We start from the raw sequence: 27,775 nt of genomic DNA on the forward strand, positions 1-27,775 counted from the left end.
ACTCAAGTCAATGTAGGTGACCAGAACTAGTGAATGTAAGTGACAGAACTCGTTGCCTGATCCTCAGGAACCCACATTCCCTCTGTTATGTTTTTCTACCAATCTTAGGATGTAACTTCCATCTCATGGATCAAGATGGCTGCTCATGTTCCCATCATCATGTCATCTATCCAGCCTACAGGAAAAAGGAAGACATGCCCCCTCTTTTTAAAGGTGTGCCCCCCAAATGGAATGATTTCTGCTTCTATTCCATTGGCCAACATTTACATAATTTCTGCATGCTCATTGGCTTCCCATGTACCTGTCTAGACCCACTGCCTTTCCTCATCATCTAGCCTCTGCCTTAGGAGGCTGCATAGACCATATCAATGGGAAATTGGAGTTTCTGGCATTCATGGTTCTAGTTCAGACAATAGGGGCTCTGGCAGGAAGTCAGAAAAACAGAAGCATTGAAAGCAAAATATATATTTCTCCAGATCCCTCTCTTCAAGGTACGCTTAGGCTGGGGCTCTGTCCCTTAATGGAGGGTGCCTGATCTTTGCAAATGGTTGATTCTACCCACTGCTCTCTTTTTCTAGGTTCTTCTAATTGTTCACTCCCTTCATTTCACTGGGCCCTAAAGGAGGTGACAGCCTAGCTGCCATGAGCTCTGGGTTACTGCACTGTGTTTATAGCTCTTCCACACCCAACCTTAGTAAATAGCCCCTTCAGCATGAACCCTCCTTAGCTTATCTCATTCTGAGCGTGTCATCTCCTTTCTGTTGGGCCTTAAAAACACACCACCTAACTATAAGGCTTTTATTCTGGGACAAGTCCTCACCTAAACATTAAAGGTTTTATTACCCCAAAGGGAGAGGAAACCCCATATTATGGACAACTACTAGTCTTTGCCATGGTCCCACCAGTCTTTATGGTCAGTTTTTGGGCCTAGTCACTACAGGTGGAACCTTCTCTCCAATAGTCTTGATATTCATAATATAAGGAAACCACCATCTTTTATAACTTATATAAGGTTGTAAGAAATCTACAGCTAGTAGATTTATAATTATTCACTAGTCCTTTTTGACCCAAAAAAGGGTGATACAGTCAACACAGGTTAGTGAATGTAGGAATGAAATGATAAAACTATGTTTTATTTTTTTCAGCTGTAAAATTGGCATTACACCACATGTTGCCTAATTCCTTCTAATATGTATCTCTAAGTATCATTTTGTCAGTTCTGTGTCATAATTTTCCATGAATCATAGAAATAAATATGGTGTAACTGTCAAGCTGGAGCTACAGGGGCCAGGGCAGACAGAGGAGTGAGATAGAACCAGAAAGGTACCCAACTGGTAGTCCGGGCTATTGGGTATTGGTGGACACAGATTATGATTGTTAGAAAGCAACTTAGCAGACAGGATAGGAAACAATATCAAACACACAGTGCATGGACCCAGGTAACCAGGAGGCTGGAATCACATCTATGACAAGACAAAAGTCAATCCAGACAGAGACGAAGAAACCTGCTATACCTTAGTAGAATGCTCAAGTCATCTAAACACCACATGCTCTCTATCTATGGCTTCTCCCTCTTTCTTACCAATCCCCAAGCTCAGGGGCTTATGCCTCTAATATCTCTCATCCATTTACTAATCCTGGTTCTCATTTCCAATAACAGTTCAGGCCCAAATAATCGATTACTTGTATGAATGATGTATCTTCCTGATGGACCACTATTTTTCCCTACAGACCCGTTTTCTAAACTGATATCCTTTCAAAACACAAAAAGACCATGTTATTTACCTGAATAAACCATTCAACAGTTCCTTAGTTCTCTTAAAGTAACATTTAAAATTTTAACCAGACCTTATGTTCCTCAGCTCCTCCATCTCTTTTAGCCTCACCTTACACTACTCCTCTCTTTCCATTTGACACTTCAGCCAGTCTGAAATACATGCAATTCCCTGAAAAAATAAAATGGACTTTTTTCATGTGTGTGCTGTACCTTCAACTTCTTCCACTTCCTTCTTCTGATCAATTCTTACTCATTCCTAGGATGTCACTCATAAGTCATTATCCTTGGCCCTCTGCCTGGAATCACATTCTGGAGCTTGTTGCAGAAGGGGAGTCCCAATCAGCACACAACAGTATCACTAAGTCAAGAAGATAGAAAGAAATCAGTGATCTGGGAGGCTGAAGTGACTGAAATTGTGGAGCACAGTATTCAAAGTACAAAGCAATATTCAGTATCTTTGCTGAATACTAAGTTATGTATACCTAGAGTAAAACCATGAGATCAGGCAGTGAATCGATGGGAAGATATAGGCTGTGCAACTCAGAGAGATCACAGTGTTGGGAGACACCAACCAGTAAGAGTGGAATGTCCTTGCAGATTTCCTAGGACATTCAGTAGAGATCATAGAATGTCATGTCTTATTGTCGGGTTATACTAAGAGTAAAGACTTCTCTAGCTCTTGCTGGTATAACTCAGTTGGTTGAGTGGTGTCCTGTGCATTGAAAGGTTGCCAGTTCGATTTCCTGTCAGGGCACATGCCCAGGTTGTGGGCTTGATCCCCAGTGGGGGGGCATGCAGGAACAGCCACACCAATGTTTCTCTCTCTCCTTTTCTTCCACTCTCTAAAAAAGTCAATAAATATATCATCAGGTGAGGATTATAAAAAAATCAGATATTAAAAGATTGGATGAAAAAGCAAGGATTAACAATTTGCTGTTCAATCAGAAACCTCTTTAAATATAAAGGCATAAAGTAAACAGTAGAAAATATTCTTTGAAAATACCGGTTCTAAGAATGCTTGACTGACTATAATAATACCAGACAAGTAGACTTTAGCAAAAAGAATATGACCAGGGAGAAAGAGGAATGTTTTATCATGTCAAAAAGACAGAATAATTTTGAATCCCTACCCCAGATCTTCAAAATGAATAAACAAGAACTGACAGAGCAGAAAGGAGAAATAGACAAAACTACAATATTTGAAGATTCCAATTCTTTTGTCTCAGTAATCTATAATAATAAAAGCATATGCAAATTGACCAAATGACTAAACAGCAGAATGATCATCCGGATGACCTTCCAGACAACCTTCCAGATGACCAGGCTATGACACGCACTGGTGCCAGCCAGCTAAGATGGGTGTGATGCTATTGATTAGCTGTCAGGAGGGCCCCAACATTGCCACACCATTGCTCCACAGAGGGAGGCCCAGGCCACCCTCTACCCTGTGATTGATCGCGGAGCCCCAGCTGGGTGGGCAGGGACTCTTTGTGCCCTATGATAGATTGCCTCAAAGAGGGAGGCCCAGGCCAGCTAAGCAATCATACCCCATACCTGTCACCCACAGAAGGAGGTTACCAGTAGCGGGGGTGGGGAGGCAGCACTGAACAGATGGCAAGCAATGGCAGCAGCGGGGGCAGGGCCAGCTGCCGGTGGGGGAAAGAAAGCCCTTGATAGGCCCTGATCTCCGGCCAGGCCTAGGGACCCTACCCGAGGGGTCCCAAATTGCAAGAGGGCACAGGCTGGGCTGAGGAACATTCCCCCACTCACATCCCCATGCACGAATTTCTTGCACCGGGCCTCTAGTATTGTTAATAAGTATAAAGAACTATAGCAAACTTGAACAAAGTTATCAACCAACTTGATATTATTAATATTTATATGAGATTCCACTCAGCAACATAGAATACACCTCCTTTTCAAGTGCACATGGAACATTTAACAAGATCTATCACATGCAAGGGAATACAACAGGTCTCAGTAAATTTAAAAGTTTTAAAATCATATAAAGTATGCTCTTTGATTACAATAAAAATACATTAGAAGTCATATTTCCAGACACATGTCTGGAAAACCCTCAAATATTTGGAAATTAAACAACACAGTTCTCAATAACTCATGGCTCAGAAAATAAATCACCAAGTATATTGAAAAATCTACTGTACTGAATGAAAATGAAAACACACTTCATATTTGTGGGTTGCAGCTAAGGCAGTGGTCAGGGAGAAATTTATGGCTTTAAGTGCTTATATTAGAAAATCAGAAATGTCCAAAATTAGGTACCCACCTTCAGGAGCTAGAAAATGAAAACTGCTTTAAACTCAAATTTGTAGAGGTAAGAAAATAATAAAAATAAAAGCAGAAATCAATAACAAAAAAATAGACCAATTATCTTAGAGAAAAGCAATGAATTTAAAATCTGGCATTTAAAAAAACATCAATAAATGAATTAATCTCTATAGGCTAATCTCTATAGGAGAGGAAGAAGTCACAGATGATCAATTATGGGAATAAAAGAGGGGGCAGCATTACAAATCCTACAGATATTAAAATGAGAAATAGGTAATATAAGGAACCTTATGGCAAAAATTAACAATTTGAATGAAATGCACAAATTCCTTGAAATACTCAAATTACCAAGACTGGTTCCAAAAAAAATAGAAGACTTGTGTTGCCTTAACACTACTAGAGAATTTGAAGTTGTTGTTAAAACTTTCCCATAAATAACAATAAAGACTTTTGAGGTAAATCACATCAAACATTTAAGGGAGAAATAGTACCAATCATACATAAACTGATTCAGGAAAGTGTGGAGGAGGGAATACTTCTCAATTCCTTTTGTGAAGCTATCCTTATCCTGCTATAAACACCAAAGATTTTATAAGAAAGAAAATAATACAAACTAATATCTTTCCTGAGCATAAATGTAAAATCTCCTTCTAAAAATCATCAAATAAAATAAGGAATGTATCCAAGTGGGGTTTATTCCAGAGGTACAAGTTTAAATTAAAATCATTTTACAAAATTTATATTCATTCATGTGTTTGTTTGTTTTTTTTTTAAGAAATAAAACACTTGTCAACCAAGAGCAGAAGGGAACTTCTTCCACCACCCACTAAAAAGTATCAATAGAAACATATAGCTAACATATGCAAAAATGAAAGACTAAATGTTTTCATCCTAAGGTTGGAAACAAGACCACTGATTTACTAACTTAAATCACAACACACAAAAATTACTTAAAATGAATCATAGATCTGAATGGAAAAGCTAAAGCTATACATTTCCAGAAGAAAACAGCAAAACTTTTGCAATCTCTATGTTGGCAAGTATTTCTTCAATAGGACATAAAGAGTATGAAAAATTGGTAAATTAGACTTAATCAATATTAAAAACTGCTCTTCCAAAGAATAATAAGACACCCTATAGACTGGTAAAATATTTATCATAGATAAATCCGATGAAGGACAAGTAGCCAGAGTATATAAAGAACTCTTACAACTCATAAGAAGACAGAAAATATTTTTAAGTAAGCAAAAACTTGAAAAAGACACTTTTCAAAAGATACAGGAGTGGCTAATAAGTAAGTGAGAAGAGGCTCAATATCATTAGTTATTAGGGAAATACAAATTAAAACTACAGTGAGATACCAGAACACAATCATTAAAATGGCTAAGTTTAGGCTGATAATATCAAGTATGGTCAAGGATGTGTAGAAACTAAACGTCTCAGAGGTGACAACAAAAAACAATACAACCACTTTGGGAAATATGTACATTCTCATAAAGTTAAACATATATCAATATATTGACCCAAACTGTGGCAATTCCACTTCAAGGTATTTCTATAAAACGTATGTTTACACAACAATTTGCACACAAATATTCACAACAGCTTTATTGATATTATCCCGACTGGAAACAAGCCCAATGATCACCAAATGGGTGAATGGATAAACACACTTTGGCATATCCATACAATGAAATCTTTCTTATCAAATCAACCAACCAACCAACCAACCAATCTTCAGAAAAATGCAACACATGGATAAACCTAAAATGCCATGTATATATGCAAAAGTATATATATTTTATGATTCCATTTATCTATACATGTAATTCTAGAAGACAGCAACCTAATGTACAGTGACAATAAGTTGTTTGGCAGTTTCTTGTGGTCAGTGGTGTTTGGGGTTAATTGATTGGATGGGCAGAAGTAAACTTTTTAGGTGATGGTGGTGGATATCTTTTTTATTTTCATTTTTGTGTTTTCCACATTTACCTAAAATAATAATTATAATTATTACCTGAGTTCTTCCCCATGCTATTGTCTGTGACCATGGGTTATGCATATCTGCACATATGTTCTTTGGTTAAACTCTTCCTGTCCCCCCTCAAATCCCCCTTCCCCCATATTCTGAGCTCTGTTATTCTGTTCCATACATCCATACCTTTACCCTTATTTTGTTCAGAATACTTCTCAAGGGTTCTGAAGGGAGGACCCCTCACGTTTCTGGATATTTCCCTATGAACCCCTGCTTCTTTGTTCTATGATGTCCTTCCCACCTCATTTCTCACCCAGTTCTCCCATCCCTGCTCCTCAGGGCTGTTCCAGTTCTATCTAGTGTTTCACTAGGAAATTCTCTTCATCCCGCAATGCACCACCAACACAGAGCCATGCTGTACAGAGCATCTTATTGAAGGTTTGGTGATGAGGGAGGGAAGTCACATCACAGGAGAGGAAGCAATTAAAGCTGGCTGTCCGACAGTGGTATTCATCATCTGCCCTTGAAGGCAGTGACTCAGCCTCCACTCCTGGCTGCAGCCTGCCAGGGGCCTTGCTCCTTTCTCTCCTTAATTCAAGGGCTAAGACTCAGACAAGGGCAAACAATAGAAAACCCTCTAGTCCTATTATGTTGTGAAATAGAAAAATGTCAATCTCATCCCTTTTTTGTCATCTTCCATCATGATGAATCCTGGTACCTACATTTGCAGAGTACAAAGTGCCAATTGAAGTAACTTCTCAAGAAAAAGAGCATTTATTTCCTAAAAGAAAGTTTTCCCAGATTAGTGAGTTTAAAATACATATAACTGTGCACACGCCAGATTCACTGAATAAAAATGTCTTAGCCCAGAACCTGGGAGTCTGCATTTCAGCTAGCGCACCACCTCACCAAACCTTTCTGCCTTGATTTTTTTTAAAAAAATAGTTTATTGATTTTTTACAGAGAGAAAGAGAGAGGGATAGAGAGCTAGAAACATCAACCAGCTGCCTACTGCACACCCCCTACCGGGGATGTGCCTGCAACCAATGTACATGCCCTTGACCCGAATCGAACCTGGGACCTTTCGGTCTACAGACCCACACTCTATCCACTGAGCCAAACTGGTTTTGGCTGCCTTGATTTTTTTAAAACCATTTAAAACTAAAAAAGTTATCCTTGTTTTATGGTTAAAAAGTATTCCCAATATACTCTACATGTCCTCCAGTCAGGGCTCACTCACCCTTGATTACAATAGTTGATATTTGCATTTTATGTATAGGCCTGGTTCCTCTTCCAGGTTTCGGTCCGTGGCCCAGACTTTGGAAGACCAGCCTAACAATACAGAAGTGAGAGTGAAGCCACAAAACATTGTCGCCATAATCTTTCCTATTGGCTTTCATATTGTGTTTAAGGCTGGTGACCTGGGCAACATCTTCAGACTGCATAATGGGAAGTCTGTCTATAGCTCCTTAAAGCACAAAGTCACCCCAAACAAGTATCCCTGCTCTTAACCACAGATTGTTGTGGGCGGCCCATGCCACCAGAAAGTTTCACAGCAAACTCAGCAAACATGCACTATCCTTTAGGATCTTTAGATGGTCAAGATCTGATTGAAGTTGTTAGACAGAGTTCTGGAAAAGTGCTCAGAGCATGTGCTTTGTCTGAAATCAAAGCAGTGCTTAAAGGAAAACCTTGAAATAGCAAAAGAAAGAACTTCCCCAGAGTTTCTTTACAAATCCTAGAAATATTCCAAAAACTAAATTTCATTTGGGGAGGGGGGGTCTCTTATCAGCAAGCAGACAAAGATAAACAATCAACACTAAACGGTGGCTTGATGTAAATGAAGTCTTCAAAGCCCTCCATCCTTGACATTCCAATAATTGATTACAGCATGATTCTCACCTCTCTCCTCCACCCCCGCCCCCAATTCCCCCAGATCCTGCTGAATTGCTATGATTCCTTCAGGGGTTAGGAATATATATAGACTGGCCCTGCCAGGTAGCTCAGTTGGTTAGAACATCATCCCAATAGACTAAGGTTTCAATACCCAATCAGAGCACATAAAGAATCAGTCCATGAATGCATACATAGGTAGAACAACAAATATATATAATATATATAACACACTCTCTCTCTCTCATCAATTAAAAAAAAAACAAACCCTATATGAAAAAAAAAACTGGAAAAAAAATAATGTAGAGACTGAAACATAGATGCATTAAACTTGATCTTTAGCTATACAAGTCTTTAAGGGACAACTTGTTCCTCTGCTTATGAAAATTAGGGTATTTCTCATGGTCCAGAGATCATATCACTTAGTAAGCTTCTCTCTTGTCTTTAAATGTAAATACTATATTTGTACTTTCCTATTGCAAAATCTCCCTATCTGTGGTTGAGTGCTAGTTTTTGTTAACCTTGACATTCCCTTTAATTTGCAAGGATAATAAAGCAACTAACATTTATTTAGTGCTTCTATGTTTATGCCACCTCTGTATTTATTATGGCCTTAAATTTTTAAAACAATCCTATGCAAAAGTTCTGTTCACTCTTATTTTGCAGACTAGAGTACCAAGGCAAAGTTCTCACCACTGCAGAATGAGGGCCAGGCAGTCCAATGTCAAAGCACTCCTTTCTAACTTTGATAAGCTATTCTCATCCTACAGATATTTATTGAGTGTCTACTATGTGACAGGCATTGTGATAGGCAACGAGGATGCAGCAGCAAACAAAAAGGGACAAAGATTCCCTATCCTGATGGAGCTTCTAATTTCACATCTCTCATATGAATTTGTGCTAATGTACCTAACCAACCTCTATTGCAGAATGCTTAAACTGTCTTTGATCTAATGTCTTTTTAAAAAGCATTGTTTGTGGGACAGCATTCTGATTTATAAATCTACATCCAAGTCTTCTGCTTCTTTAATTCAGAGAGTTTTTCAGAGTGGGGATGATAAAGTTCAAGGGCATGAATGTACACTCAACTTCTTAACACATCTTGCCAACTAACCCCTAGAAGGAGGTTACAATTTATATTCTCATCAACTTTAGCAGTTTCTGAGAAGGTCCATTTCACCACACCCTTGCCAACATGAAATATTCTCTCTCTTTAATCCTATTTATCTGGTAGGCATGTTCACAGCTTCGTAACAACAAATACCACACCGACTTAGTTTTATTTAGAGAAAATAAGTGTCACTAACTCAAAATAGTTGAAGAATGGTGATTTGTTTTAAAATTACCTCACATCTCCTCATAGTCAAATAGAAAAAATCAATACTAACTTCTTGGTGCATATGGAAATCTTTATAAAGTGATCAGTTTTTCTGCCAACCAATTCAATGACACATGAATCTCCCTGAGGAATGGCTCATCGACATTTCTATACCTGGTAACCAGGAGACCTGCAAGCAGTTGGCTTCTTTGTGAGGTAGTGACCTGCCAATCCCAAAAGGAATCCAGGACAGCTGGAATGACATTTGTTCTGGGCCTTTTTAGAGTCTCCATTGTACAACCTCTCTTAATTAGATGTGGCTTTTCCCTTTTGGGTGTTTCCAGAGCACATTTTCTGTACCTTTGTCATGATGCTTAACATATCCAGTGATATAAAGTATGTATTTCTCTTAGCTCTCTGACTTGAGAAATAAAGTTAACAGCATCTGCCATATACATTTCTTTAGAGAATTAAATGAAATAATGCATGTAGCATACTTAGCATGTTGCCTGGCACAGAAATGCCCTCAACAAATATTTGTAGAATGAATAGTCAATGCACCTTAAGTGTTGGATGCTGCTAACTGCTGGCAAGCATGTGACTCAGCAATTCCCCTTCTGGGTATCTACCTGAAAAATTTGAAAACTCTTGTTTGCAAAGATGTGTGCCTCTGTGTTAATTACAACATATTCACAATAGCTAAGACATAGAAACAACCCAAGTGTCCTTTGATAATGATTGGATAAAGCAGATGTGACATGTATAACGGAATACTACTCAGACAGAAAAAAAGATGAAATATTGCCATTTTCATGAAATGATCTTAAGAGTATTGTGCTAAGGAAATAAGTCAGATGGAAAAGGACAAGAACATTTCACTCATCTGTAGCATATGAAACAAAAAACAACTAACGAACTAACAAAACAAATAAAAAAACCAAACTCACAGATACAGAAAACAGAATGGTGGTTACCAGAGGAGAAGGGGGTTGGGAGAAAGACAAAGAGGGTAAATGGGGTCAACTACAAGGTGACAGAAGGAGACTAGACTTTGGGTGGTGATCTCACAACAGAGTATACAGATGTTGTGTTATAAAGTCACACACCTGAAATTTATATACTGCTATTAACCAGTGTTACCCCAATAAATTTAATTTTAAAAGTTAATCATAGAAACTTAAAAAAAAAAATGCAGGACCCGAGTCTTTACCTCCAGAAACTGTGATACACTAAGTCTGGGCTTGAGGCACAGGAATCAAGGTGACTCAGAGACAGGTGGTCTGAAGACTAGGCATAACTTAGAGAATCATGGTTACTTGTAAGCTCTGTGGTAGCAAGAATGATCTGACACTCTTCGCTAAGTGACCTTGCACCCATCTATCTCAGTCCCTGACATGCAACAAGTGCTTGAGGAAGGACCTGGATTTCAGCTTTGGTGTGTTCTGGAGGGATGGTTCCAGATCCATCAATACAAACCAGAGAACCAATTGTTTCACAGTGTTCTTCTATGCCCCCTCAGCAGTGCCACATTTTAAACACTTTGCTCTGTGCCAGGCACTTTATCTGACTTAATCCCCAAGATATCTCCATTTCAGAAAACGGAGGCTCAGAGAGTTTGCTAGCCATCTAACATCACACAGAAAGTAAGTAACAGTGCCCGGGTTCAGACTAGTCATGAGCGATTGATCACCAGACTGGAGCACCTTCCGCACAGCTCACTCCTGGGTTTTGAGGGAAGAAATGGGGAGGGATTGCACTTGGCCTGCCGGGGCAGGTGAGGTGTGGAACCCATTGTCAGTGTGTGTGTGTGTGTGTGTGTGTGTGTGTGCCTGTGCACACATGTGTGTGTTGCCAGCAAATTCCTGATTATAAGTAATTGCTTAAAAACAGATGAGATTTTCCCCTTGTAAGTGCATATCATAAATATAGGATATTAAATATCCCTGACTTCATCCCCAGCCAATCAGCCCTTGCTAGTTTGCATGCTACGTATGTACAGCATGACTCAAAGGGCCCTCAGGCAGTGGGTGGGTTAAAAATCAATCAAACAATAATAATTTTCATGTGAGAACACCCTGGCTTCCCAGTTGGCTGTTCAGTTTATGGTGAGTCATGGATTTCCTTTTTAGGGTAATATCTATCATAGAGCATGACTGGTTATAAGGAATATGTAATACTCACTATCTTATGGAAAATGTGTTATTAAGACATTACCTAATGATAGATTTACCTGAGAATAATCCCTAGGATTAAACAAAAAAGGGAGAGACAGGAGCGGGATTACAGCAAAAGAAAGGTGAAGAGGAAATAGCCATGGTGTTTGGAGGTAAATAAAAAAGGGGTTTGTCCTGAGCTGGGTGCTGCAATAATCCTTACTGTAATAATGAGAAAGAAGGGGAGAGGGAGAGGCAAGGAGAAAAATGGAGGAGAAGTGAGGATAAACATTGAAAATTAATAATAATAATGGGCACCTTTCATTGTATTGTTAGTATATGCAGGCACTTAGCTAATTATCTTACATACATCCTCTTTAAAAAAATAATCCTCATATGCTTATTGATTTTAGAGAGAGGAAGGGAGAAAAAGAGAGAAATATATGCCATGACTAGGGATTTGAACCCCAACCCAGGTGTGTGCCCTGACCAGGAATCAAACCTGCAACATTTTGGCATATGGGACAATGCTCCAAACAATGGAGCCACCTGGCCAGGGCCTCATTTCTATTCTCATGAAATCCTTGGAGTCACTCCCACCAACTTCCCCATTTCTCAGATTCTATGCAGTATGCAGAGTAAAGTGGCTAAGAACACAGACCTGCAGATAGATGTCTGAGTTCACATCTCAGCTCCCTGTTCACTAGCTGTGAAATCTTCATTTTCTCTGCTTCAGCCTTCTCATCTGTGAAATAGAGATAATGGTAATTTGCCTAATTTATAAGGTTGTTTAGAGGACAGAAGAGGTTAATAGGTGGAGCACCTGTAAATCCCAATAATTCAGCTACTATTGCCAGTGGAAAAAACATGAGATCAGAAGTTAAATCACTTGCCCAAGATCACAGACCTGGGGTAGTGGCAGAGCTGGAATTAGAATTCAGATCTGTCTGCCTCCAGCCTCCATGTGCTCTCAAATGCTCAGCTTTTGGTTAGGGTAGCAATAACAGTGGGCACTAAAGGGAACATACTAACAGGGCATGTTCTCTAAGATACATGATGGCAGCTACCACCATGTGAGTCAACCAACTCCAAATTTTGGACCATTTTATAGACATAGAGAACATCTCCCACAAAGATTGTCAGCTCAGGAACCCTCGTATTTTCTAGAAATATGGTGGGTTTGGCCTGCATGATGTTGATTGGTACAGAGCTATAAATTTTTTTGAATAAACTGCAAAAACTAAAAATTGTGAGATCCAGATTTATATATTCTCTAGACCAGTGTTTCCCAACCTTCTCTCATGATGAGAATCACCTGGTGGAGTTGTTAAAACACAGATTCCTGAATCCCAACTAAGAAGTGTTAAACTAGAATTTTTGAGAACATATAGGTAAAATTGCATACCTAACTTAGTGCTCTGTATATAACATCTGTCTTAGAGTACTAGTTAAGTATACAATTTTACCTATATGTTCCCAAAAATTCTAGTTTAGCACTTCTTAGTTGGGATTCAGGAATCTGTGTTTTAACAACTCCACCAGGTGATTCTCATCATGAGAGAAGGTTGGGAAACACTGCTCTAGACAACCAGGAGGATCTGAACCAAGAGCCCTAAATGCAATAGTTAGTTATACTCAGATTCCTGTGTATACTCTCACCACTCCCTATTGGCTCTCCCACTGGGACCACTTCACTCATTTGTTTTCATGACAACCCACTGAATATGGGACACCAGGACTTAGGCTCTTTTCCTCAGCCTTGATGCCTTAGCTCAGTGAATTTTCCCAGAAGGTGGAGTCTTTGTCCTTCCCCCACTTCTCTTCTCTCCCCCCGCCACCCCCACCCCCCCAATGGCTCTTCTGAAAACTTGCAATTATCCAAAGCACTCTCTCAGACCAGGACTGGTAGAGAATCCAGCTCCCTGAGATGGGTCTCACCAGCATGGACTCACATCTCCTGAGATCTTTCATCAAACCTTCTGTTGGACTTACCAGGTCAATGAAGACTTCCATGTTGCTCTCCTTTCTGGTGACTGGGAGGCTCAGGCTATCCCAAGATGTTTGTCTGTCCCACACCCCAAACTGGGCACTTGAGAAGTCTCTTGCGTGAGGTCGTGTTCTCTCTCTGTCTTGGGAAGTTTCAGGGTTTATCTTCCACCATCAAGCTCACCTTGCTCAGGTGTTGCCAATATCACAGTAACACTCACTTAACGTGTAGGATTGCAATCACTGACCCCCAGCTGACCTCAAAGAATGTGGCTCCCTCCAGGAGCTTCAAATTGAACAGCTCAATGATTCACTAGCCCCACAGTAAGCACCTCCCTTGTGTCAGATTCTTTGTTGCTGCTGAGTCCCCAATGACAGGTGATGCTAACTTTCTTTCTAGCACCAGTTAGTCTTATGTAATCTTTTTTTTTTTTTTTTTACAATTTTAAATTTTATTTTATTTTATTTTTTATTTATTTATTTATTTATTTATTTATTTGGGGTTAGACAGACTTGTCATTGGACAAGATAGTAGCTTTGCCCAGCTTTAGTCTCCCTACCTATAAAATGGGGACTCTGCTCACAGAGTAGTGAGCAGATTATGAAGATTACATAAGAAAATAAATAAATAAAGTCTTATGTAATCTTCATAATCTGCTCACTACTCTGTGAGCAGAGTCCCCATTTTATAGGTAGGGAGACTAAAGCTGGGCAAAGCTACTATCTTGTCCAATGACAAGTCTGTCTAACCCCAAAGCTCTGTGCTATTCCTGTCTAGCAAGCACAAAAGTTCAGATCTATATCATGGAGGAAGGAGAAGGCGTGGGGGGCAGGGAGGAGGAAGGAGAAAGCTGGGTAGGGAGAGATGATAGTTGACTGAAAGAATCCATAGAGGAGTGAAGTGGAGCAGAGCCTTGAAAAATGAGGTGGGTCTTTATAGGGGAAGAGAATATTACAATGAATACCACAACAATAGAAAGTAGTCTCCTGAATGGAAAATATTGAGATATGTCATTTACTTTCCCTGGCCTGATAAATCTTCACAGGAATGAAGAGACAGCAAAGGGCAGCTTATTGGGAACTCTAGGCTGTCACATAAAGGGGTTGGGACTAAGAGGTTCTGGGGAATCCTGGACAGAGTTTAACAATGACTAGTCATAATCATTAGCTTCAGAGAGACACTGTCTTCCTCTCCTTCTTTCTGTTGTTGAAGGACTTAGTGTGGGGGTTGAAGGAGTCAGCCCTTCAAAGTAGGAAATTCACGGGTTTGAAGATTGATTCCAGGTGGAGAAGGGGGCATTTGAGCAGGGACATGAAGGACAAATGAAATGTCAGCACTTAGAGATGAGGACAAAGGTGGAGCAACAAATGCGAGCGAGCAAAGGAACAGAAGCAGGAATTTAGCAGGCATATTTGGGAATAGTGGCTAATTTATTCTTCCTGAAATGGGAAGTGCATGAGGGGCTGGGATGTGATGTGGGTACAAGGCAGGAATGGTGGATTTTTTAATGTGTCAAGCTAAGGGGCCTTTATCTAATCTAGAAAGGAGGCCTGGATTTGGAGCCAGGGAGTGAGTGATATTGATGTCTTATACAATTGTGTACAGGAAACTAGAGACAGATGCCAAGTAGAAACCAACCCAATACTTCAGGTGAAATGTGATGGTTATGTGAACTAGAACAGTGGTAATGTGATGATGGGCAGTAGGTAGTGTTCTTTCTTCATCGGGCATCAGGAATATCAGAGCCTGATGGTAAACAGGACACATTCTTAACATTGGTAACCTTTTCTCATCCTCTTCTTCCTCCTCTTCTCCTTTCCTTCTTTTACCTTTTTCTTCTATAGTTATTTATATCTCAATAGTCCTTTGGACTCATTTTCACAATCATTTCCTCTTTGGTTGTTTTTGAATTTTTTCAACTCTATAAGAATTAAAATTGGTTTCTGCTAGGAGTAACAGAAACCCTTAATAACACTAAACCTCTTTCTCTCTTATGTCATGTAGGCAGGCCAGGCCCAGTAAGGCTGCTTCTTGATTATCAGACCCAGGCTCTTGCTATCTTCCTGCTCTGCCATTCTCAGCTCATGGCTTCCACCTCATGATTCAAGATACCGCTCCAACTTCATTATTAGATCTGTTTTCAGGCAGGAGGATGGGAAGATAGAGGATACTGCTTGAAATTGGCACACTCCACTTCTTTAGTAATCTGCTAATTACATCTAATCACATTAGATTTTAATCACATTACATACTTAGGGGCAAGAGAGCCTGGAATAGAAGGGCTTTACTCTGGGCCATCATTTGCTAGGGTGAAGACCTGCTAGTGCGGCAAAGAGGAAGCTACACTCTGATGGCCTATTCCAAGACCTACAAAGCAGAAGTCAACTGCATCTCTAGTGAATCCATACCCTGGGAAACATTTTCTTCCCGCTGCCTAGGCAGGCCTGTGCCGGGTGCCCTGAGCAAAATACTGAGTGTGAAATATTGGGTTGGTTTCTACCCAGCAGATGCAGACAGATTCACAACCTGCAGAATCTCAGAGCTGGAAGGGGTCTTGGAATGTCCCATGCAGACTTCTCTCTCTTCTACTCCATCCTATATGAATCAAATTCAGCTTCTGCTTGCACATCCCAGAGTTGGAGGCTACCTCTGAGGCAGCTTACTTTGTGAGTCGCAATGCTTATTTCTTACCCTGAATCATGTTTGCTGCCTGGTAACTTCTCTCCAACAGCTCTGCTTTGGCTAGGAAACAGGTCTTGCTTATCCCTCACTCCACAAAACAACCCATTTGCTATGTGAAGGTTACTCTCATGTCTGTGTGTCCATCTATTTATCCCCTGCTTTCCAACTAGTCTCCTCTGTTCTAGAGGTGGTATGCTATATGTTTAAGCTGATAGGCTTGGGAGTTGCCAGGCCTGGCTCTGATCTGAGCTGTGTGATCTGGAGTGACTGGCTGACACTTTCTGTGTCTTTGTTTCTCGCTCATAAAATGAGGCTGATGTTACCAACCTCATGAGGCTATTGTGAAGCTTAAACGAGCTAATAAATGCAAAGCACAGAGGCTGACACCACATATAGCAGTTATTATCATTTTATAATTAATAATATTAAAACATCTCCGACTCCTCTGACTACTCTTCCCTCTGGGGTACATTGTGATGGGATATTAGATAACAAAGTGGAAGGAACTTCGAACTCTCTTGAGGAAAATTAGCATAAAAATGTCACCTACAGTTGTGACCAGGATCCACACTTCTTGCTTTTGCTCCATTCTCACTGGATTGCTATTGCTGTGCATAGAATTGCCTCCTATGGGACATCTCTGGTTTGCTGCCTCCATTTGCAAACTGCCTCCTGGGAAGCTCCATCTGTTATAATAGGCACTGGCGTTTGTTGGCTAATTTGTTGTTGTTGTTAACAGAGCAGACAGAACACAAATACACAAACATATTGGAGAACTCCAGGACTGTCTGCATTATAAAGGGAAAAGGATCAAAAAGCCGGGTTCGGATTCCTACCTTACCCCCAACTGGTGCGTGACCAGGGGTAAGTCACAGTGGCCTTCTGGGCCTCTGATTGTGCACAGCCTCCTCATCCACAGCATCCCATGGCCAGAGAAAGGATGTGCCCTGGTCTGAATTCCCCTGGGATCACTTTCTTGCCACTTAGGGCTAGTCCAGGTGGGACCAGCATCTCGGTGGAGGCTGAGTGCATGCCCAGGCAGCCTTATGTGGTCTGTGAGCCAAGCAGAGCCCGCCTACTACCAGGGTGTGATTGTTCTTGTGATTTGGCAACACCTGGCAAACTAGTTCCATCAGGACTGAGCTAAAAATAGGTTGTGTTCTGTGGGGCCCAGGAAAATCAGCATGCGATTGGCCAACCAGGCAGAACCAAGGCCACCACCAGCCCAGTGACCAAAGAGAGAAGGTTTGGTGAAATACCCACCTGCGTCCTTCTCCCCCAACCCCCCGCCCCCATTCTCCTCCTGTTCCCCACCCACATCGGAGCCAGTGCCTTCCTCTCTGCCTCCCTCTCCTCTACCGAATTTGCAGAGGGACACTGTATCCCGGAAAGAGCTGGTGTTCAGGCATCAGCAGACTTGGGTGCAAATCCTGCCTCTGCTATTTTGTAGCTCTTTGGCTCTGAGCATGTGATCCTTTTGAGCTTCAGTGGCCTCGGGATAATGGTGTTCCTTATCCCTCCTTCTAAGGGTTGTTATGAACACTAAAAGCCGCGGTTGGAGAAAAGTATCATGCATCTGTATCACCTGGGTCAGGGGGCTTGTTAAAAGTGAGATTGCTGGGCCTGTCTTCAAGTTTCGGATTCAGTGGATGAGCCCTGGAATCAGTCCATGAGGGTTGGACGCCCACTTCTGCCCACCAACAGAGTGATTTTGGGCCTGTTCCTCAACTTTACCTGGAAAATGAGGAAATAACAATTCCTACTTTATGGTGTTGACTTGAGAATTACGTGAGTTAATTCACATAAAGCACTTAATACAGTGTCCAGCAACAGCGAGCATTGAGCAACCATGAACTTTTACGATTATCACAGTCTGCACAGAATATGAGTTCAATACATGTTGGTTTTCTCTCCCTACCTACAGCTATCAGCTCTGCTTGAATCTGTCTCCATGCCGCCCTTCCCAGGGGCTTGGTGTTCCCAGCCTCTCCTCTCTGTGCTGGAGGAATTGGGGCACCAAGGACCCTGGTGATCACCGATCACTGAAGAACCTGAAGCCCTGGGACACATGGGCTTACCCGAGGTGATCAGGTGTAGAGGGATGGAACTAAAAATAAGCCTAGATTTCCTGACTCCCCAGCCAGGCATTTTCCACGACATCCCCAGGGTCCCTGAAGACAGGCTGGCTGTCCCCAGCTGTGCTTAGGAAACTGCCGCTCCTCTCTCCACACCTGCGCTGCTGCCAGGCATTCGGGTTATTTCTCCTTTGATTGTTCATGATAGAAGAAGACACGGCTGTAAACATCAAACTTCTGAGTATAAATGCCATTTTGGAGGGATTATTTTTTTTCCCTTGGGCAAATAACTTCAGAGTGGAATTAATAGGTATAAAAAAAGGACAGGCCGGTTTGTCTCAGTGGATAGAGCATCAGGCTGTGGACTGAAGGGTCCAATCAGCCAATCAATGATTCTCTCTCATCATTCGATTCCCAACAAAGGCACATGCCCAGGTTGTGGGCTTTTTCCCTAGAAGGGGGTATGCAAGAGGCAGCCAATCAATGATTCTCTCTCATCATTGATGTTTCTGTCTCTCTCTTCCTCTCCCTTCCTCTCTGAAATAAATAAATAATAATAATAAAACAAAACACAAACAAACTAACAAAACAAAAAAGTACAGGAAATGATATAGCTAAAGAAGAAAGCTTGACCTAGCAATGCTTCCAGAGGAAGGAACTCCTTATTTCCCAAAAACCTTAGGATAGGGATGTTGATGTTTGAAATGAGTTAGGGAGCAGGAGAGCCCAGAGCTGAATCTGAGTTTTTATGGAAGGTGGCCATGACTGAGAGGGAGTTCTGCACTAAGCGTGCAATGCCTGGCAACCGCTGGCAATGTCCCCAAGAAGTTGTGTTTAGATCAGGGCTTCCCAAGCACTAATGTGCATAGGAATCTTCCAAGGATCTTGTTAATATGCAGAATCTGCTTCTGTAGGTAGGGGTGGGGTGGGGGGGGAGAGAGACGTGGGGAGGGGCAAGGGTCTATTTTTCTTTCTTCTTTATTTTTGTTAGTTCTCACCTGAGAATATTTTCCCATTGATTTTTAGAGAGAGTGGAAGAAGGGAAGGGGGGACATAGAGAGAGAAATATTGATGTGAGAGAGACACATTGCTTGACTTCCTCCCACACATGCCCCAACCAGGGTGGGGATTGAGTCTGCAACCAAAGTATCAATATGTGCCCTTGACCGGAGTCAAATTGGGACCCTTCAGTTCACAGGCCAATGCTCAAATCAATGAGCAAAATTGGCTAGGGCCCAAAAGTCAGCATTTCTAAGCTCTGGGTGATGCTGCTTCTGCTGATCAATGGACCCCACTTTTGAGTAACAAGAATTTGGGTTACCCTGCCTTAGCTCAGCTATTTCTCTGCCTAACCCACTATTCCCATCATTTTTCACACCCAGCTCCAAAGACTTCCCTGGATTGACCATAACAGGCCTGCCTTCTTCTCTTTACCTGTATCTGTGACTATCACAGTATTTACCATACTGTACTAAATTGTTTGTCCCTTTTTCTTTTTGAAGGCAAGAACCAGTCTCATTCATCATTATATTCCCAGTATCAAGCACTATGCCTGTCATGATTTGAATCTAACTATTATTATTATTGAGTGGGTAAGTGGGTAGGTAAATGGGTGAGTAAAAGGATAGATAGCTGGATGGATAAATTAATAAATGACTGTGAGGAGAGGGGAGAGGGAAGTTATGGGTTAGGAAAAACATAATGAGCAATCAGATTTGGCCTCAAGATCATTCTTGTCTAGTTGGGGACATCTGAACCATACTCACTACTGAAAGCCAGAGTCAGTGACCCTCTTCTGATCCCTGCCAACTCTTTCCACACCCACACCCATGTGGACCCTGAACCAAGAATGAACTCAGATAGATGAATAAGATCCAGGGCTTAGAGGTCCCTCACAGGGTGGCTCTAATGAATACCAGAGAACAAAAAAACAAGTGTTGGCCATCTTTCTCCTGCCAAAGAGTTATTTACACAAGTTTCCACAGCAATCCCCTTCATCGTTTCTACATGCCTATTACACGGTTCTCTGCAGGGAAAGGTCTGGAGTTGGTTAGCTCAGTGGATTAGAGTGTGAGTCCCTCAAAGCCAAGGGCATCAGGAGCCTTTTTCCTCCTCTGCTCCACAGCTGCAGGGTGACTGCCCTGTCCTGGCCAGTGGTGCCCATGGTCTGACTGGCCCAAAGATTAGAGTGAGAATGGGCCATTTGAAATGAAAGGAGGTGCAGTGAAGAAGAATGAACCTGGTCTTTAATATCAGACTATCCTAGGAATAAAACATGGAGAGCTCACTCATCAATTATACAATCATTTTTTTTTGGAAGAAATTTTAAACGTACAGAAAAGTTGCAATAATAGTACAGGGAACTCCTAGGTACCCTTTGGCCAGATTCACCAATTTTTAACATTTTGCCACATTTTCTATCCCATTCTCTTCATCTTTTAATTTTTTGATTGATCACTCTGATTGAATGAGAAATGTTTATCAACAACAACAAAAAATAGGTTTTGAAACAAAAATTTAAAATAAAAAGTTATTCACAAGTCACAAGATGAAATAAATGTAAAGAAATATACCTAAACTTTAAAATAATACTGCTTCTAAGTATATAACATTTATACTTCCAAAGTTGTTAAAGCTTAAACCTGCAAGAAGATTTTGGGACATTGTAATATTATATATTAATGTATAATTTATTTTTTGTAAACATTTGAAAACAGATGGCATATATCATGCCCCATATATTAGACCTCAGTACTTTAGTGTGTATTACATAAGAACAAATATATTTTCTTATATAACCTCAGTGAAGTTTCAGGAACTTTAAAATTAATAGAACACTTTTATATAGTCTATATTCCATTTTTCCCCCAATTGAACCAATAATGTCTTACTTAGCAGTTTTTTTGCCTTTGAATATCTTGTGTAATTAATTACCGGGTACATTTATTTCTGTTTGTATTCAGTTTTACATTTTTCCTTGTTGATTTATTTTATTTGTGTAATATTTAGGACATTAACATGCTTCCAAAGTCAAAACTATATAGAGATGTTTTCTTTTTCCCTGATCTCTTCCACGTCATTCCCCCAGCCCTTTGTAGGTAGAATTGTATTGCTTTCTCATTTACTAGAGGCTTTGTGCATCAATTCATGCATGGCTGGGGTCCCTAGGCCTGGCTTGCTATTGGGGCCCACCTGGGGGAGGGGCCGAGGGAAGTTGGCCAGTAAGGGAAGTTGGCTGTGATTGCATACTGATCACCAGGGGGCAGCTCCTGCATTGAGCATTTGCCCCCTGGTGGTCAGTGTGTGTAATAGTGACTGGTCAACCAGTTGTTCCATTTGTTCGGGTCATTTTGGTTGTTTGGTTGTAATGGTCACTTAGGCTTTTGTATATACAGATTGTTTCTGCATTTCTTTTTGCAAAAGTAAGCAGATAGATATGCTTGTGTTTTCTTCTTCCTTACTCAAAAGGTGGTGCCCTAAGTGTACATGTTTGCACTTTGCTTTTTTCCTGGCACTCACTCCACACCCCATGTATGGAGATGTGCATGTTTGTGGGAGATTATCATGGCCACAAGTTATTTGCTGCTCCTCCATGCAACTTTGTGGCATAAACACTGTTCAGGTCTGCTCCTGGGTATTTCAGGTGTATTTTGTATTTTTTCCCCATATTTCCTGAACATTTCTCCTTAGAAAGGATGTAATTTTAAACAAGTGATTTTATCTTTCTGAACCTCAGATTTCTCATCCATAAAGAAAGGGTCACATGCCCAGGTTAAGGGCTCTATCCCCGGTGGGGGGCACACAGTGGGTGCCCCCCACCAGGGATACTCATCATCGATATTTGTATCTCTCTCTCTCTCTCTCTATCTATCTATCTATCTCTATCTCTCTTTCTCTCTCTCTCTCTTTCTCTCCCCCTTCCTCTCTGAAACCAATAAAAATATATTTTAAGATAAAAGAAAGAAAGGAAAGAAAGGGGTGTTCTAGTAGGTTTCTTGAAGAGTGATTGTGAAAAGTGAATGAGATAAAATAAATCCTGTACAAATCCTAGTTTCCTGACTCCTTTCCTAGAGGCCAATGCTTGCTTTTGAGGAGGGAGAGGAGGGGAATAATTGGTCACAGTTGTCCAGCAAGGATATCATCTAGGTCAGTCAATAGTAAGTCAATCAATATTGTAGAGCTCACCACATACAGAGAGCTGTGACCATTGCCGAGGATATAATGGTGAGAAAATCAAACAAGGTTCCTGCTCTCATAGAGCATCTGGTTGATGAGCATCTCCCAGTAATCTTCAGAGATTTTACAAAATCAAAATGCAAAGCCAATTAGCAAGCCAGGCCCTGCAATTCAACAGATTCTACAATTGTACCCCATAGGGAAGTGGAGGCTCTAAACACTTTTAGAATCCAGATTCCAGTTTTAATCATCCTGCAAGCAGTAATCACCTAAAATGAGAAAGAATCGGAGCAGGAGGGAACATGTGGGGGAGGAAACAGGGGACAGTGGGTCCTGATCCGATGAGGAGCACATGATTAATGAGTGAGGAGAAGCTCAGTATCCAGGCTCCCAGGCTGGGGCACTTTCCAACACACACCCACTGTCATTCTATTTTCCATCTGCATCTTTGTCACTGTCATGTACATACCACGATTTCAGCTGTCGGTGCTGATGGTCTAGGGAACATTGGCCAGAAAGGAAGAGCCCATTTCTAAGAAAGACCTGATATCGCTAATGTCATTAGGTCATGAAGCTGCAACTCAATCCACAAAGAAGGCCTTTTAACAAAACTGCACTGACATATAGAGTTAGAGTGGGGAGCAAATGAGACAGAATCAGAATCACTCCAGGATAGCATTGTTTGGAAGCAGACACATTTACTATCTGTGACTTTTACCAGGTTATTCAATTTCACTGAGCTTTCTTTTTTGTCATCTTTAACATGAGCATGTCTCTGTGGGAACTGTAGACGATGCTGCTAGTTATTCCCAGTTTGGTTTCCCCTTCATCTGGACTAATAGAACCCCCAGTTCTTAGCTGGGCAAATGATTGTCTGTAAAGAAGACCACATTTCCTCAGTTTTCACTGTAGCTAGGCACGGCCATGTGACTAAGAAGGAAGCTAGCAGAAATGCTATGTCCAACTTCCAGAAAATATCCTTATACATAAGGCATCAGTATGATGAGTTTCTACTTTTACTTGTTTCCTGCTTTGGGGTGAAATAGTAAAAACTTGAGCTGGATGAGCTACCAACAAGTATCCTTGGGAATGAAAGCCACACACGTGGTGAAGTATAGGATGGAAGGAGTCTGGGCCGCTCTGAGCACTGAACCACTCCTGAATATCTTACTGATATTTTGATGTAACATTTTTTCTATTATTTTTAAATAAGTGCTCTTTGGGATTAGAGTATCTCATGCAGTGATGGGAGAAGGCCTAGCAATATTAATTCCTTGTTCTAATAGGTATCTGTTGCTTCTGCCTGCCTGGCTTGTATTGCTCCCACTATTAATGATTGCACCTCAAGCTTTCTTTGAGGAATAACCCCTTCCCCTAGCATTGGTGCAACTGTGATTAAGTCGCACACCTTTTCCTAAACTGGACTAACTGGACTTTGAATTTGAATGGAAGTTGAATCTTGGACATTTTAATGTAAGCAACAAGACTGTCAGAAGTGGGTGTGTCCTACAGATGGGTGGCAAGGAAAGCATAAATTAAGAAGTATGACAGGAAAGCTAAAAATACAAAATCACCATTTACAACTAGCATAATGTTGGATTCAAAAAAGAGTCATCAATGATGCTAAATCATTAGGTTAAAAATGTTGAGCAATGGAATATTTATAGCCTCAAAGTACCAGTTTATAGGTTATTTATCAATTACAAATAACCTATACAGTGTAGAGAGCTGATAGACACCACTTAGCCAGATGATCAAAGATAATATCGTCAATGATGGGACTGCTGTGGCCCTAAGATGGATTCAGCATCATCTATACAGTATTCATGATGAAACTAAACTGATTAACCTGAATCTAATTACCAAAAATAAACCTATTCAGATTGAGGGACATTGTGCACAACTGCTGGCATAGACTCTTCAAACATTTCACTGGCATGAAAGGAGACTGAAAAAAAAAAAGTTAGTTAAATGCATGATCCTTGATTGGATCCTGGATAAACAAAACAAGACAGGAATAAAAAGCAGTTTGGAGACAATTGGGGGAATTTGTATATGGACTGCATATTACATGATATTATAATATGTATAGTATATTATCAATGTAAGTTTCCTAATTGTGAAAACTGTGGTTAAATAGGAGAATATTCCTGTTTGCATGTTCTTAAGGGACCCATGCTTAATATTTGGGAGCAAACTATTATGTTGTCTGCATAATATTGAAATGGTTCAGCAAAAAGGTAAAATGGATAAACACAGGGAAGAAGAAGAAGAAGAAGAAGAAGAAGAGAGAGAGAGAGAGAGAGAGAGAGAGAGAGAGAGAGAGCGCACAAATGAGTCCAATGTGAGCATTTGGTGGGGCTACTCGAAGGGCAAAGGCACCATTGTATTATTCTTGCAACTTTTCTGTGAGTTTGAAATTTTCCAAATAAAAATTTGGGGGGGAGTAGAGTCTTTTCCTTTCCAATCCTTAGAGTGAAATACAAAACCTTCAAAGCAATGCTTCCCTCCTCAAATCACATGTTCTGCCCCCCTTTTTAAAATTAAAGATAGGAGGATGAGGGGGCTAAAGGGAGAGAAATATATGTTGATAGAAGGTGCCCGGGCCCTTTTTGCTGGAGAACATGTGAGCCAGGGGCGTGACCACACATGGAGCATGGAGGCTTTCCACTGGGAAGGACATTTGAGGTCAAATCTGGGTTCAGTCTGTGTGACAGTGGCCTTCAGGATCCTCTCAAGGCAGGCAGAGCATTAAAAAGGGGAGCAAGAAAATCGGGGGCCTCTTTCACCAGTGATAAAGCCCTGCCTCTTTCTCCAGTCTTAGTTCCTGTATCTCTCCCTTCCATCTCCTTCCCTCCACCCCCACAACTCTCTAGCCCCTCAGATCTTCCTACTCCTCAAACAGGCTGAGTATGGAGCCCAAGTCCTTACTATACATAGACAGCCCTCCACCCTGTGCCTTAGCCAGCTCTTTTCTCACTCAACTCCTTTTCCATGTTTTTGTTCCTATGCATAAAACATTTCAAACCATCTGTACTTTCCCAAGTTCAACATATGCTGCCTCATATTTCAAGGCTGCCGGACTGCAGTGGTCTCCCCAGTGAACATCCACACTTCCTTCAGCCAGCCCTCAGCTAGTGCCTTCTGAGAGTTTTTCCTGCTCTTTATTCCTGCTCCAGAAGTTACTGTTTCCACTGGTTTCTGGTTTCTGCTTGGCTGGCCCTAGAACACTCTCTCATTCTGTGGAGGTGGTTAAAACCCTTCTCCTGATCAGCCAGCCTCCCCCCAACACCAGGGATGGAATCTGACTCATTCCAGTGCTGAGAGAATATCAGACTTTGGGTTTGTGAATGGATGAATGGATGAGTGCACAAGAGGTAGACTCCAGGGTTAATTATGATCATCAACAATAACAATCACAATGCTATTAATGCCGTTTACTTGAGCACTTATTCTGTGCCAGTATTTTACCCAAATTATTAAATCCCCCCAAGGAATTGAGGGGTATTGACTTCAAATAATAAAAGCTAACCAGTAGTGAGCTATTACCATGTATCTAGGCATGTGTAAGCATTTTACATGCACTTGCTCACTAAGCCTCACACCTATCGTCATGGAGTATAATAAGTCTATTATTATCTTCTTTTTATAGATGAGGATACTGAGTTGAGGCCTTGACAAATGAAGGCATTTGCCTCAGGTCACTCATCTTGTAAGTAATGGATCTGGGATTCATCTCCTTAGAGTCAGAGTCCATTATCACATACCTCCCAATGCCCTTCAACAATTTAGAATAACTGTGACTGAAAGGAGTTTGAATATTTAATGTAGTCATTGCAAACAGCTCTCAATTAAAAGAAAAAACACACACACACATTTTTGGGAGTGAAAATATGTTTCATGGGCCTAAACACACAGCACCTCTGAATGGCCTGTCAGTTATTCCCAGCTCCCGTGATATTTGACATTTTCAGTTGCATAGCTGGAAAAGGTAACATGATAAAACATCTTTGTATGAATAAATGCAGAAGACATGACCAGGAGTGCTTTGGAAAAACCATTCGTTCTGGATTCCTAAGTCATAATCCTCTTTTAAAAGGGTTTGAGATGTAGACTTGTTAGAAACAAACAATAGACTAAACATTGCATGCTCACATCCATGCCAGAACTTGGGATGTTAGAGGAGCCAGACTTGCCAGCTTCAATCTCTGGTCCCTTGCAATACAGGGTAAAGCTGAATCTAGGAAGACCACAGCATGTGTGTTGATTCAGCATGAACGCCTGAGTCATAAGTGGGCTGCAGTTATAGAACCAGTGTAGGGCTCATAGTTTCCCAAATCCAGAATCTTTGGGAGCTAGTGGCAGAGGGAAGGAGCTGGCAACAGTAGATGTGACAACAAATCTGGAGTTCCTCAATTCAAGGCTCAAATCCATGCTCTTGGTGTGAACCTGGGCAAAATTAATTTCTTTGGGTCTCAGTTTTATTATCTGTAAAATGGGACTAATTGTACTCACCTGTGGCAGTTGGTCATCCCTTTCATAATCCAGGACTGCTGGCTCCCAACTGCTTGCCTACCTGCCTGCCTGATTGCCCCTAACTGCTTCTGCCTGCCAGCCTGATCACCCCCTAACCACTTCCCTGCCAGCCTTATCAATGCCTAACTGTTCCTCTGCCAACCCAATTGCCCCTAACTGCCCCTCCCCTGCAGGTCTGGTTGCTCCTAACTGTCCTCCACTGCAGGCCTGGTCACCCCCAACTGCCCTCCATTGCAGGCCTGGTTGCCCCTAACTACCCTCTCCTGCTGGCCTAGTCCCCCCCCCCCTTCCAACTTTTCTTCCCTGCAGGCCAAGTCACCCCCAACTGCCCTCCTCTGTTGGCCCAGTCACCCCTAACTGCCATCCCCTACAGGCCTGATTGCCCCCAACTGACCTCCCCTGCTGGCCTGATCGCCTACAACTGCCCTTCCCTGCTGGACATCTTGTGGCAGCCATCTTGTGTCCACATAGAGGTGGCAATCTTTGACCACATGGGGGCAGCCATCCTGTGTGTTGGAGTGACAGCAATTTGCATATTATCCTTTTATTAGATAGGATTACTATTTTTTTATTATTTCTCAAAAGTAAGCAGTCCATAGCTACAGCTCCACCCTTACCTCAGACCAACCTTAATGTGGGTCTCAGCACCTTTTTACTCTCCCAAAGAAATTCATTACCACCAATGATGGATTTTCCTGGGGATCTTAGCAGGGAGAATAAGGAGGTGATTTACATTACACATTACAGAACAAGCGTTTGAAATCCTTCTTTGGTATCTTTCTTCTCCTGAATCTATTTTTTGGTGCTGCCCCTAAACTTGCTCATCTGTTTACCACATCAAGCTCTATTTCCCCACTTTCAAATTCTCCCTTGAGCCTCCCTCAATCTCTTACTCCATTTTATTTCTTGACCAA

This window comes from Pipistrellus hanaki, assembly GCF_964339955.1.
Source record: "Pipistrellus hanaki genome assembly, chromosome: 2".
Taxonomy (NCBI): Eukaryota; Metazoa; Chordata; class Mammalia; order Chiroptera; family Vespertilionidae; genus Pipistrellus; species Pipistrellus hanaki.